Source organism: Echinops telfairi, unplaced genomic scaffold (assembly GCF_000313985.2).
Source record: "Echinops telfairi isolate 266 unplaced genomic scaffold, ASM31398v2 ScPeMD7_41;HRSCAF=154, whole genome shotgun sequence".
Taxonomy (NCBI): Eukaryota; Metazoa; Chordata; class Mammalia; order Afrosoricida; family Tenrecidae; genus Echinops; species Echinops telfairi.
This window is the reverse complement of record NW_022103939.1, coordinates 582,150-595,936: the sequence shown is the minus strand read 5'-3', so window position 1 is coordinate 595,936 and position 13,787 is coordinate 582,150. Positions and strand designations below refer to the sequence as shown.

The 13,787-nt window shown below is 42.9% G+C and overlaps 1 long non-coding RNA gene across 1 annotated transcript; it reads left to right on the top strand.

The window, feature by feature from the left end:
* The first annotated feature begins 201 nt into the window (after window positions 1-201).
* LOC123521706 lies at window positions 202-3,456 on the top strand. The gene is made up of 3 exons (XR_006680082.1): window positions 202-338; window positions 1,928-2,171; window positions 3,279-3,456. It is a non-coding gene; the product is annotated as an uncharacterized LOC123521706 (long non-coding RNA).
* The last annotated feature ends 10,331 nt before the right edge of the window (window positions 3,457-13,787 follow it).

The window sequence follows — 13,787 nt, the reverse complement described above, 5'->3', positions numbered from 1 at the left end:
AGACCTCTCCTCTTTAAAGAATTACTCGTAAAAATTCAATCACAGCCATGTCAAGTTAGTGACGCCTACAGATATTTTGGAATCGTCTCACTGCCTCCTGGCTTCTCTCCAGTTGGCTCCACACCGGAGTTCTTGCTGTCAACAAAGTGCAGCCCGTGGAGCAGGACCGTGCCAGGCATTTCAGAACTTTTGACACGTCACTCCCAGAGGTCACCTTCCGGCCCAATAAAAAGTTGGCTCATAAAATAAACAAAATCACCTGTGAGGACTGCTCCCTCTAAATAGCCATCTCTAAGAGACCAAACTGTCAACATTTACCCAACAGCAAAGGTGAAAAGGTAAGTGGGGTGAGGGGCAGGAAAGCTAGATTAATGGAATCAGAGAAATCAGAATGGAAATAATGAGGCCGCTGAATCATTTGGGGAAAATGTAGCCAAGGTCCCTGAATCAGCTGTAGAGAAGTTGTTATTTAGGAATCTAATTTTCTCTGCAAACTTTGACCACAAGCACAATAAAGATAGGCCTTAGGTTCAGGCTTCCGGTGTCGTTACTTAAACAACTTTAAGACCATACCAGGGGGCTGAGTGAGGATTCCCAAAACTCTTTTTAGCCAAGAAGTGCGATAGTCCTAAGCCAAGCTCCAGTAGAACACGAATTAGCTGCACGGGGCTGAACATATCAGGGAGAGCTGACTGAGGCCATTTGCTTGAAAGAGTAAGGTGGCCTGATGTCCCCCTTTGGGACAGTCCCGATTTTTGGGAACCGTCCATTTGGTCCATATAGACCAAATTTTTAATCAAGAACTCCCCCGGTCAATGGTGTCCCGCTTTAAATCTGGTCACCTTATAGCGTGTTGATATTATTTTAATGTGGGTACAAAATCCTAGATACCTTTATTAAATCTCTTTGCCCTGAATTTAACTTGCCCAACAGATTCCCCTCAGAAGCCACTGTTTTTATTGGGTTTTCCTTTTGAAGGAATCCTAAGGAGCCCGTGACACGTGTGTTAGGCAGAGAACTTGTCTGCAGCCACCCACTGATCCCAGAGACATGTTTAAGCACCTTTTCTTTAGAATAAATCCATGTGTGGATGAACTGAACCCCTTAGACGCCATACGTTGTTCTTACCCTCATAGAATAAAGCACTTTCTCTTTCTTATTAAGTTATCGGTAGTCCACAATAATGTAGTAGATTCTGCCTTGGTAAATTGAACTTAAAATTTTTAAGATAAGACTTTATTTTCCTTGTGTGGCCCTCTTCCTACCCAAATCCAAAACTTATGTAAGTCTTCTTACTCTTCATGGAATTACACTTTTTTGCATATCGGTTTAATAAAAATCCGCCCATCTTCCTACAAAACAAAAACACACAATTGGAATAGCTGGTTATGCAACCAAAGCTTTGTCTGAATTATCATATTTGAGAGTGATGCTTATGGTAACCATCAGCCATTGCTTCTGTTTGCCCCCCATGCATGCTATTTTTACATGCTATTATATTCAATTGTTCCAGATCAAGAACTAGCTATGTAAATGTTTTCCTTTGTGAAGTGTTCCCACACACAAAATACTTCTTTAAACAATACTGGGTGAAGCAAGTGGTGCCCATTTGACGACTACCCTAAAGTCTGGCAGTTCAAACCCACCTAGCATATCAAAAGAGCCAGCCATGCATCGCTATAAAGATCACAGCCCAGAAAACTCCACGGAGCAATTTGACTCTCTCCCATGTGGAGCCACCATGAACCAGAAGCAACAGGCTTGGTGGGTTTTTTGGTTTTGTTCTGGGGTGGGGGGGTGGGAATGATTTTTATTGTCTTCAGCCATGTAATTCTGAACCAATAGCTTCCCATCCCTTGCTTTTATCATTTTTCTCCTATTTATCATTTGTAACGTCTTGCTCTTTATATATTGTTGTTGTTATCAGGTGCCTTCGAGATGGTTCCGACTCATCGCGGCCCCTTATACAACGGAACCAAGCACCACCCGGCCCTGCTCCATCCAAAAAGTTGTCGTGCGTGCGTTGTTGTGTTGCAGCTACTGTGCCAACCCATCTCATCTCCTTCCCACGACCCTTTCACTTCCGTTTTGCATATTGTGGTGACGTTTATATTGCTGTGATGCTGGAAGCTATGTCACTGGGATTTCACAGACCAACAAGGTCAACCAAGGTGAGCAAGCTTCAGCAGAGCATCCCGACTACAGAGGCTACAAAGGACTGTGCTGCCCAAGGCCGAGGAATTAAAACTTGCGAATAGGAACAGCAGCTTTTTATAGAGGAGATGAAAAAAATGCTTTAAAAACATGTTCCCACTCTAATCAGTCTACTAATCGTAAAGATCAGCTGTTCAGAGTGAAACTGTTTTTTCTGTCTCCTCTAATGTCCTTCATTTCAGACACAAAGTTCAAACATCCCATTTTTTAGGTTCTTCTGCTTCTGAAGGATGACAACACAGCTGAACGGCTTTGCTGATGTAACAGCCTGTGACAATTTTGTGCTATCTAAAGTTTACCCATAGGAAAGGATTTTCATAAATTGGAGGATTTCTTGGTCCAGTTCTAAATGAAAATTCCCTGTCATCTTTACCACACATGCCCCCATAGGCCAGACAGGCCTGATCAAGTGGTGTGGAGAACCAGGCTATCTAGTCTATGTTTCGTGTAGATTATGAGGCTGAAATGATTTGAAGAAATTTTCTTTAAGAAACACAACATGCGTCCCCTTGTTACTGTGGACCTCACAGAAAAAGGCACCGTTTTTTTTTTCATTAAATTGCAAATATACTGAAGGCGTCTGCCTCTTCAAACTGAGAAAGGGTAATAACCACCATTAAGTACATCCACGGGCCATAACCAAAACCATTGCATAAATTTGCTTCTAAGATAAGATGAGCTACTCTTCTGAAATAGATAGAGCCCAGAATACATAGACATCTCCATCTTAAGTCCAACTGGCCTCTGGATCATCAATGCATCTACCGATCATATGCATGTCATAGAAAATGATATGTTCAGAGATAACTTGTTTCGCTAAAGCCTTTCTTTTTTTTTTTTTCTTGAGAGGAATATTTGATATAATTCAGGAGTGATCCTGAATTCATTTCCTACAGCTAGATGCCAGGCTGTACCACAAACGCTAGGGGCCAATCCCTGCAACACGGTTCTTGAACTTGTCTCCAGTAAACCGGGCAATCTAGTGTTGATCCTAACTGCCATTGCACTTGTAATATTTCCTTCTCCCTTTTTTTCATGTTCTAAATGTACTGTTTAATGTCTAGACTTTGAAACTCAGTAGCTGTGTCGTCATGTTCTTGTGAGTGACGTAAAGTCTACAGATTCAGTAAGAAGATTCTCGGAGTAGGTAAAGATCATTACACAGAATGCAAAAGCAGTCATCATACATGACGGCCCCCATTCAAGAACCGGAACAGTGGTAGAAAACGGCTTCAAATAAAAATTCTGATGTCTTGAAGTTGAAATGGTGGTTTATAAGTCCTGTTTTTGCTTTACAATTCTGATGGATACTTTTAGAAGCGTTCTGAAGATTCTCTCTGGGAGGGGCATCTCACCAAAGTTCCTTGGTCATTTTTGGAAATGATTTCTGACAATCAGAGGTTGGTGGCCTGTACTTTGGATGTGGCTCACCTACAACGAGTTCACGTTCATGTGGAAGAAGCCACCCTGCTCTTCCTGACTTCTCTCCACCTTCAGTTGTTGTGGTGGTAAAGTATTCATGCAGGCCTGAATACTCACTTTTAAGGAACTGTGTTAGTCTGAGTAGACTAGAGAAACAAATTTATAGACACTCATATGTGTATAAGAAAGAGCTTTATAAAAAAAAAAAAAGAAAGAGCTTTATATACAAGAGGAGTTGAATATTGAGAAAACATCCCAGTCCAGTCCAGATCAAGTCCATAAGTCTGATATTAGCCCATATGTCAGATACCAATCTACAAAGTCCTCTTCAGACTCACAAAACACATGCAATGACACCTAATGCAGGAAGATCACAGGCCAGTGGGTGGGAGGTCTTGTGGATCCAGTGGCATTGTAAGCATCTCAGTGCTAGAAGGGTTTTCCACGTAGCTCCTCCAGTTCAGGGCACTAGCGTAGCTCCATGTGTCTTGTCAGCTGCAATGTCTCCCAGGGAGTGAACATGTATCTTACCTCCAAATGAGGTCATCAAGTTGTGACCTGATTGACAGGCTAGACTCCACCCCTTCACTCCTAAGTCTTAAATTAGCAACAGATTATGTCACTCCCACAGGAACTAAGGTTGATTTTGAGGATCCAATGTGATAAAAGTCCTTCCAGAAAAGCTGGGCTGGTCACTGGCGTCCAAGGTCTAGTCTTACAGGTGGTAAGGAAGGCCACTCCCACTGCGGGCTAGTGACCTTGCACTGTGTTGAGAACTTAAACAGGAGATACATTTTCCCGATAGGTATGGGATACTGCATGTCAAATCTGGTAGAGAGAACTTCTAGGTATCAACTTCCTAGCCTCAGAACAGCAAATAAGGGAAGCCCTTAAAAGCCCAACTTGAGATTTTTTTTAAATGAAAACTTCTAGCAGAACAAGCAAAAGAGGACTTTCATGGTAAATTTAGCATTCTTACTGCACCTATGTAAATAACCTAACCAAATCTAGTAAATCTAGACTTACTCTATGATCAAGATTAATCTTTGGGCTTCTGAATGGGGCTTCCACCAGAACGCCTTTGGAAAATTCCTGTGCAAGGTTGGAAGACTACCTCAAAAGCTTCTTGATACTCGTCTGAAAGTCTGGGAGGCAAAGACTCGGGTCAGGGCTCATATAATGAGTCACTAAATGGTAGCTAATTCAAAGTTAATATTAAAATCTTAAATCATCACAATGATAAGTTGTAAAGGTGGTTAAAATCATGACACACATACAGATATAAAAATAAGCATGTTAAAGATTTTTAAAGTCTTCCGTGAGGAAACTAGTTAACTACTTCAACCAGATCAAAGGAAAATCCAAACAACACACACGTATTGATCAGGAATATTGACTTAAGGATGCGAGTGGAGCTCAGTGTTGTTTTTGTCGATGTTCTGTTCACTATGAGTCAACTTAATGGCAGTGGAATTTTTACTACCCCCACCATCACCACCACCACACACACACACACAAATAAACGCTGGACATAATTCACTTGCACGCCCATAGACACAGCATGTTTAGGCTTTGCTACTAGTTATGTGCAATTTACAGAAGGACAAAATAGCTGTTGAGGGTGTTTTCCTATACCTCAACAGCACATCTCATCCTAGGTCACATGTTAGTCATCCCTCTCCTCCTACCCAGGACAAGGCCCAATCCATAGCCATGTTCATTATCTGACCAGAAAAAAAGCACTGTGGGGGGAGGGTTACTCTGTTCACCACCATTCTTTCCAATACGCCTCGTTATCTTTGATACTATACCTAAAACAAACTGTATTATTCTAATGTTTTTGAAGTTCAACTGGGAGACAATGTTCAGAGCTATGAAAATCTCCGTCTGGTTTTGGATGGATTCGCACTGATGTAGTTCTGTCACTGATTGCTGACTTGGGGAAAAACACGTGCCCAGGAGGTGGAGTTTTAGGGTTATGAGAAACAGTACCACTCTCACTTATCTCCCTAAAGATGCTTTAAGGAACCCAGGTAGCAAAGTGGGAAAGTGCTAGGCTGCTAACTGACTGATGGGTGGTTTGAACTCAACAGCTGCTCTGCAGGAAGGAGATGTGGCCATCTGCTTCCCTAATGATTACGGCCTGAGAAACCCTGTGGAGCAATTCTGCTCTGTCCTGTCAGGTAGCTATGAGTCAGAAATGACCTGCTGTTAATAGTAAAGATGCTTTGAGTAGGGATTTCTTTATCCCATGGTAAGAAGAAAGCAAAACTAAATCAATAATTAAATATCAACAGTCATCTATTGAATGAAATGAAGATTTTTTTAACTTCTAAGTAGATATAAACTTCTAAATATATGTAAATAAAACAACAAATATACACATGGCATTGTAAAGGATGGAAAGATAATTCAATATGCCCTGCCCTTAGATGCTTACAGTCTAGTGTGGAATGCAGCATTTACACAAACAGAAATGACAGAAAAGTACTGCCTTCATTCAAAGAAAGAAAAGGTCCAGTTATTTTATTTTAAGCAAGAATTTTCCCTTGACCAACTGAGTATATCAAAAGGATTCAAGTAGGAACATTAAAGAGGTGATTTGTGGAGCCCACAAGAGAGAGAATGAAATCCTAAATTAGGTCAACGGCAATGAATCAGAAGTGAAGAAACAGATCTGTGAAATGTTGCAGAGCAATATTTGTCCCAGATGTGTTGACTGATGGCAGGAGTGTGTGAGAGCAGGCTGGGAGGGCGGAGCTCTAAGTGTCTGTGTGGGGAATTGGGAGAGCGGAGGTGTTGCTAACAGAAGTGAGGCAGAGAAGGGGCAATGGGGAGGAGGACAGCGAGCTCACTTTCTGAGATGCCACTTGAAATGCATTACACTGAGTATCCAGGAGATGGTTGAACACATGGGGCTTACATGAGCCTTGCCATCTTGTCTGCCCCCCCACCCCCACCCCCAGCCCCAAGAAAACATTTGATTCTATCTGTCCATAGTCACTGCTCTGGTTTGGAGAGGCTTTGTGTGGTGTAGATATTTAGGCTGAGAGAGCAAGCCGCTTGCATCCTGTCACCTCTTTCTTTCATGGCAGGATCATTTGCATAGCTCACACAGCTGCAGTTTTATTTTCCTTTATGGCCTGGCACAATGGGGACGAGCCTGCTCCCCTGGAAAGCAGAAGTTCCCTGTGATTGATACTCATGTCAAAGGAGGAATGCCCCACTGCAACACCTCCGGCTCCACCCAAGGGTGATCTATCTTCATTCTGGGATGGCTTCTCAGTATAATCCAGAGCACGTCCAATTGGGATTCTTGAAAAATCGCTTACGGACTCAAGACACCAGCCACTATAAATCAAATGCAACCCTTTTGCTAAATTGAGTCTCCTCAGCACTTGCTGGCATTTTCCACATGCCAGCCTAGCATTGCCTCAGTCACCCTCCCTCTGTTGTTCGCGCATCCATTGTCGTTCTGCTTTCTGTTTTCCTCCTGTTTCAACCTTTTGTTTACTTGCATCTATTTTTCAATGTGGTTTCATGTTTCCAAATGTTTACTCATTTCCTGGGTATAGAAGTAATAGTCACTCATTGTAAAACACCTTGATTTAGAAACTAAGAATCATAAAAAGGAAATATGTGACATATACATTCCTCATTGCTAACAGGTTGGTGTAATTTTCTTCTGGTCTTTTGCCTTGTATGTACATTTTAACTATAAATCCATTGTGTTTGGTTTTCTGGCTTTTTTTGAACCATTGCATTTTGACAGTTTTCTCATCATAATTATTTCTAATGGTTATTTTTGATGGCTGCATTATATTTCACTTTGTGGATATTGTATTTGTCGTCATGATATAATCGTCTATGCTGATTGCTTAACTTTTTATAATAAAATATTATGTCAATGCTTATGCCCATGACACAAATTTAAAAAGAAAGAAGACCAGCCAAAATTTGTTAAGCAAAAAAAAAAAATTACATAATTCTTAAATCCGAATTTCTGATTATACTTCGGTTATGTAAGAATGATAGCCTTTGGTTAACAAATATAATATACAGGCTTGCTTTGTTTATTTTTACAGTGAGGATGTCCAGAACATACATGTTTAAAAGCTGGAACGAAATAGAGTACTCTTTTCTTTTAGCTGAAGGACTTCTGAGTTGGAATTAAGTAGAATTTCCCCCTTTTATACAAAAATTCATACGTATTCCTATAAGGTCCGTCTGAGTGAAGGGGCGGTTCTCAGGCCACAGCCAACATCTCTAACCCCTCCTCCGTACCCCCCAGCGTAAAGTGACACCTCATCTTCAGAATAAGCCTCACCGAAACCTTCCCCCTCCCTTCACCGGCCTGCTGATGCCACAGCCAAAGGGGGTGAGCACGGGCTCCCTTTGGACATAATGATCTATTTCTGCCCCACAAGTTTATTAGCAAGGGATTCCTTTGTTCGCTCCTTCTCTGACTGTGTTCACCTTCTAGCATGGCCGCACGTCCGTCTCTCTCTCTTCCTCTCTCTAGCTCTCCCTTTCTCATTTTAGGCTATCAAATAAAAGGAATAATAATTCCTAAGTTGCGTAATATGTCCCTTGTGTTAAGCTGGGTTGACTAGAGAAACAACTCCAGTGACAGTCATATGTGCAAGAAAGAGCTTTATCAAGAAGTGATCCTTTTTCGAAAAGATGTAATTATATAACAAGAAAGCATCACAGCCCAACCCAACTCAAATCCGTAAATCTGATACTAGTCCCTAAGTCCCTCTTTACACTCACGCAGCCATAGAAAATGATGCCGAGTCCTGGAAGATCACAGGCTGCTGGTTGCAGTCCTGTGGTCCAAGGTCAGTGCAAACGTGGCAGGGTTCCAGCAGCTCGCGTGGTCAGTGACAGAGTCCCAGCAGGCAGGAAAGCAAAGGGGCAGAAAGAAAGCAGTGCCCAGGGTCCCCTGAAAAGAAGACCACAGGCTGTGACCAATTGACAAGTTGGACTCCACCCCTCCACTCTGATACGTCTTCAAGTTGACGTGAAATTATCTAAGTACCACATCCCTGTAAAATAGAGAGATTCTGATGCTAATTTCAAGTTGACGTGAAATTATCTAAGTACCACATCCCTTTAAAATAGAGAGATTGAAAAATAAGGAAGAATTCTCATTTAATTAAGGAAATTAGATAGAAATCAATGTTTTGAATTTGAGTCTGGACAACCTTGGAGACATGCATACTGTATTCTCTACAAATCGCTGGCCCTTCTTCAAAGAGTGATGGATGCCGTGTTAAACTGACTTGTCTAGAGAAACAACATTAATGACCCTCAGATATGTAAAAGAAAGAGCGTTCTATCTTGAAGTCATCTTATATAAAGAAGGCTTGTCCCAGCCCAACTTAAATCCATGGGTCCAATGCTAGCTGGAGCCCTCTTCAGACTCACGCAGCATGAGGCTATGAGCTATGTGAAAAGGTAAAACAGATGCAGGAAGATCACAGGCCACTGGGTGCCCAGCTGTATGGAGCCAAGGTCAGTAGAAACATGGCAGGGCATTGAAAACCCATGGGGTCAGGGCTGCCAGCCCTCAGGCTCACGTGGCACTATTCCTGGTGGCAGGCACAGAGACCCAGCAAGCAGGAAGGTCAAGAGGTGGAGAAAGAGAGAGAAGTTCCCAGTTTGTCCGTCATAAAAAGGCCACACCCTGAAGGAGGCATCATCAGGCTGTGACCCGATGGATAAGTTGGGCTGTCTGCCTACACTTTCATACAAGTTGACATAAAAATCTATCACAGGCACATTGAAATGTGCTATCTGTTCCTGGGCTAGTTGCATATTGATATTTTTACAATGTGGATCATTCTCTTTGAAATGTGTGTGTTTAATCTTTCTTTTCATGAAGGGAAAGAATCCTTTCTGAAAGTAAGAGAGAAGAAAATGTACAACAATATAAGCTTTGGGCAGTGGGAGGGGAAGGGCATACAGATATGTTTTAGTTTCTATATTTCTACAATTGTTTTTACTTATGACATATTAACTTTTATAATGAAAAATGATATAAATTCTGCCTAATCCTAATCCAGAGACCCTTAAAATATAAGAAAACAACTCTATTTCTAATATAGATATGTGCAAATGATATCCAAATTGCAAAAACAAATAGTGATTCATAGCAACCTTATAGAACAAGGTAAAACCGTCCTTTGAGTTTCTGAGACTGTAACTGTTTAAGGGAGTAGAAAGCCCAGTCTTTCTCCTCCAGAGCAGCTGGTGGTGTCAAACTGCAGACATTATGGATTGCAGCCCAGTGTGTAACCACTATGCTACCAGGGCTCCACCCTGTATATTTATTAACCACACTGTACTTTACAGGAAGGAAAAGTGGGTCTGTCCGGTTGGATGATCTGCCCATTATCATCATTCAATTTTCACCACCTTATTTACATATATTTTGCATCTTACTTTGGCTTTCCAGATAGTTCCAAAACACTGTTCTGACTAGCTCACTAGATTCTAGTCACTGGTCAGTTAGATTTCTGACCTTAAATTTATGTGGCAATCTATGGCTTCTAAGCAAATGTTTAAAAGCTGAGTGTGAAGTACATTGGCTGGGAAACATCCTGGGTCTCTATGTTAGTTTTGATTGAGTAGAGAAACAAATTCACAGACACTCATATGTATATAATAGAGAACTGTACATCAGAGAGTAATTGTACATTAAGAAAACATCCCAGCCCAGTCCAGATCAAATCCATAAGTCTGATATTAGGCCAGCTGTCCAATACTATTCCATAATTCCTCTTTAGACTCACGCAGCCATGCAATAATGCCAAATGCAGGAAGATCACTGGCCAGTGAGTGGAAAGTCTTATAGATCCAGTGGCAGTGGAAGCATCTCAGCCCTGGTGTGGGTCTCCACGTGGCTCCTCCTGCTCTAGGGCCCTGGCTCCATCAGTGTGCTTCCATGTGGCTTGTCAACAGGAATGTCTCTCAGGGAGACCAAGCAGAGAGTCTGTCTGTATCTGTCCTCCACTGTGCTAGTTATCCCCGTGGCACCTCAAATGAGGTCATCAAGCTGCAACCTGATTGACAAGCTAGACTCCACCCCATCACAAGTTGACACCAGATTCTGTAACTACCACAGTCTCCCAGATGGAAGGCATGAATTCTAACACTGAACTACGACCACTGCTCCTAATTAAAAAACAAAAACAAAAAAGTTAATTCTAAGTAATAACCAAAGCACTCAGAAATAATCATATCAGGCCAAAGAGAAAATTAGAATAAAACAAAATCAAGGGATCCAATATGTGAGAGTGAGTTTCAGAGGGGACAGCATCACGAAAAGTCCATGTAGAAAGAAGGCAAATCACAGCAGGAAAATGCGCCCGTTTGGATGAGTTTGGGTCATCCTGCCTGTTCATCCAGTTTCTGCCACCCTACTTCTTGACTTTTTAAAGATCTCCCCATGTAGACATTGTGGCAGGATGAAAAATGTTCTCTTGTCTGTGGTGGTGGTTGATTGGATGCCAACTAGACACCCCGGGCTAAGAGTGGGGTCAAACCTGTTGATCAAGTAGTATGAGAAACAGAAGGATTTCTCCCAAGCTGTCTCCCCCGAATATATGCCAAACTTAGCTGCTTGCGAATGACTGTACACTTGGAGGTCATCAAGAGTAGCCATCTAGAGCAAGCAGACACCACTGTCTATCCCATAAGTAGGGCCCACTCCCTTCTGATAAGGATATTTGTTGTCTGTTTCCTTGTAGGAGACACCAGAGAGGTCAAACCCGCCCAAGGATGACCAAGGTTAGGCTGCCATCATGAATCTAGGATCCGCCCATCTTGTCACATGTACTGTATACCCCTAGACCTTCCCATTCCTGTGGGCACACCCTCCCTCATCCCCTTCCTGTTACGCTTATGCCTATCATACATCTCCTTCCTACAATGTGTATGCCTATTGTACTGCCCCTTCCTGTGAGTAATCGTGTCCCCTTAATGAGATATAACCCTTGGTTAGCAATAAAGTGGAAGTGCTCCCCTGCTCTCGTCCCAGAGGCTCTCCCCGTCCTCGCTCCCGGGGGCTCTCCCGCTCTCACTCCTGAGGGTTCTCCTGCTCTCTCGGACGGGCTCTCCCCACGAGGACCACCAAGCGGGGCTGAGGTGAGCATGTTACCATGAAGTGTGTCTGACGCCATTATTCCAATCTCTCCTCTACCTCTCATGCTTTCTATGACTTTACTATAATCTTTACTTATTATCGCTGTACAATTGTGCCTACCGGACCTGTGATGATTTGTTGGGGACTCAACCCCACAAAGTAGCAGCCTGATGATACCTCCTGAGCCTTTGCATAAGAGCAAGATGAATAGAGATGATCTCTTTCTGCATCTTCACCTGCTTGCTTGCTGGGACTCTACCACAGGCCCTGAGAGCTGGTGGGACCCTGCCATGTTTCCACCAACTTTGGATCCACAACACTCTGCACCCACCAGCTTGTGACCCTCCTGCTTCACTTTTCTGCATCAGCAGCCTGCGGCTACAGGAGTCTAAAGAGGGACTTACAGACGAGCATTGAACTTAGGGACTTGAGCTGGACTGGACTGGGATGCCTTCTTGATATATAAATACTTCTGGATATAAAGCTCTTTCATATGCGTGTCACTGGACTTGTTTCTCTAGACAACCTGGCCTACAGAAGCAGGCCAGTACTCACACTTGGCAGTTAGCTTCTCAAGGGGATTAATAAATCTAGTACTCCACCAGGGCTTTGTGAATTGGTTTACTGCACATCGATCCCTCTGAATTTTATCAGCCTGGAACCATGGATAGATTTCCGCTTCTGCTCTAAAAAGCTGAGACACAAATTCTGAATGTTACTGATCCATCAGCCATACCTCCCACCTGCGTTAGTAGCTGCTTGAGTACTACACATACTGGATACCAAGGTATTAGTGTCTCCACTCCCTTGGTTTATAACAATATGAGGAACACCTATAGCAGTGACATTAGAGAATGTAATGCAACTAATTGAACTATAAAGAAGTTAAATTCCTATTATTTGAATTTGATTTTCTTATTGACATCAAGAAGGAATGAAGAGACTATCTGCTTCCTCCTAAGGCTGGGCAAACCCTTGATGTCCTAGGGACCAGAGGGTCTGACCCCTTGTTTTTCAATAAGCTATCAAGATATCTTATATGGAAAATGTGTGGTTGGACTGTTTTGTGTGTTTCAAAAAATAGAAATTAGGTAGATTCCCTGGGATTTTTTTTTTTAAGAATCCAGATTTATCTTTTTCTTGGGCACAGAGAAGTGAAACTATTCAAATAGAAATGGCAGCCCCTTTACAGAAATGGCTGGTACGCAACTGGTAAGGTAAGAGCACTAAGCCTACGGGAGGGTCCCTGAATATCCCAAGGAAATGGAGCTACTGCAGAGCCCCCCCTCCTTGGAAGCACTACCCTTCTATGCAGGTAAACAGCCTGGCCTGGGGGTCCGTAACTAAATGAGGCCTCAACCAGGACATCCAGCACCCCAAGAGTGGCATCATGTGGCCATAAGGAGCAATAACCATACAGGCATCCGAAGAGGAGGTCTGGAGATGTGTGTGTGAGCCTCCTCTTGCTGACTTCCGCTCTACCCCCACAGCCACCCCGGAGCTAAACAATTGGGAAAAAATGGAAGATGATTGATAATGGGCATCCCAGCAGTCTTAACAGGTGGGGCTTAGACTCTTCTCATTGAATCCGTGAAAATAAAGGGAAAGAGTTTAAAATACTTTTCAAGCCGCCTGCAGCTCAAGAGGGGTCCTGGGCCTGCTTAGCTGGTAGGCAGTCAACCGTGGAGCATGTCGGGTGGGCGGTTGGGGTGAGCTGAGGTTAGAATTCTGGGTGTTCATGTGTTGAGAGAAGAGACGATGGAGTGAGACTATTAGGTGGCATTTAATAAACGGGAAGGAACCGTGCCTCATGCTAAAAGGTTGGGATTGCATGTCTCATGAAAAAAGGGTTTAAGGGAGCACATGACCGCCAATATATTTCTACAAGACACCTACACCAGGCCCAGGCTTCAGTGGCAAGGGAAAAATCACACAATAACTTATTTGAAACATAAGTCACGCTGTGTGTGCCCAGGCTTGCCTTCCCAGCCACCCCCCACCC